This window comes from Trichechus manatus, unplaced genomic scaffold (assembly GCF_000243295.1).
Source record: "Trichechus manatus latirostris isolate Lorelei unplaced genomic scaffold, TriManLat1.0 scaffold00017, whole genome shotgun sequence".
Taxonomy (NCBI): Eukaryota; Metazoa; Chordata; class Mammalia; order Sirenia; family Trichechidae; genus Trichechus; species Trichechus manatus.
Window position 1 is genome coordinate 6724329 of NW_004443953.1, and position 1040 is coordinate 6725368.

A 1040-nucleotide genomic window follows, 5' to 3' on the forward strand; every position below is an offset into this window, starting at 1 on the left:
CCAACAAAAAAAAATAAAAAAAGCCCCGGCCCGGATGGCTTCACTGGAGAATTCTATCAAACTTTCAGAAAAGAGTTAACACCACTACTAAAGGTATTTTAGAGCATAGAAAAGGACGGAATACTCCCAAACTCATTCTATGAAGCCAACATAACCCTGATACCAAAACCAGGTAAAGATACCACAAAAAACAAAATTACAGACCAATATCCCTCATTAACATTGATGCAAAAATTCTCAACAAAATTCTAGCCAATAGAATTCAGCAACATATCAAAAAAAGAATTCACCATGATCAAGTGGGATTTAGACCAGGTATGCAGGGATGGTTCAACATTAGAAAAACAATGTAATCCATCATATAAATCAGACAAAAGACAAGACCCACATGATATTATCAATCGATGCAGAAAAGGCATTTGACAAAGTCCAACACTCGTTCGTGATACAAACTCTCAACAAAATAGGAATAGAAGGGAAATTCCTCAACATAATTAAGAGCATTTATACAAAGCCAACAGGCAACGTCATCCTAAATGGAGAGAGTTTGAAAGTATTCCCCTTGAGAAGGGGAACCAGACAGGTATGCCCTTTATCTCCACTCTTATTCAACATTGTGCTGGAGGTCCTAGCCAGAGAAGTTAGGCTAGGAAAAAAAATAAAGATCATCGAAATTGGTAGAGAAGAAGTCAAAGTATCTCTATTGGCAGATGATATGATCTTATACACAGAAAACCCCAAAGAATCCACAAGAAAACTACTGGAACTAATAGAAGATTTCAGCAAAGTTTCAGGATACAAAATAAACATACAAATATCAGTTGGATTCCTTTACACCAACAAAGAGAACCTCCAAGAGGAAATTACCAAATCAAGACCATTTACAATAGCCCCCAAGAAGATACAACACGTAGGAATAAATCGAACCAGAGACGTAGAATATCTATACAATGGAAACTACAAGACGCTACTGCAAGAAACCAAAAGAGACCTGCATAAGTGGAAAAACACACCTTGCTCATGGATAGGTAGACTCAACA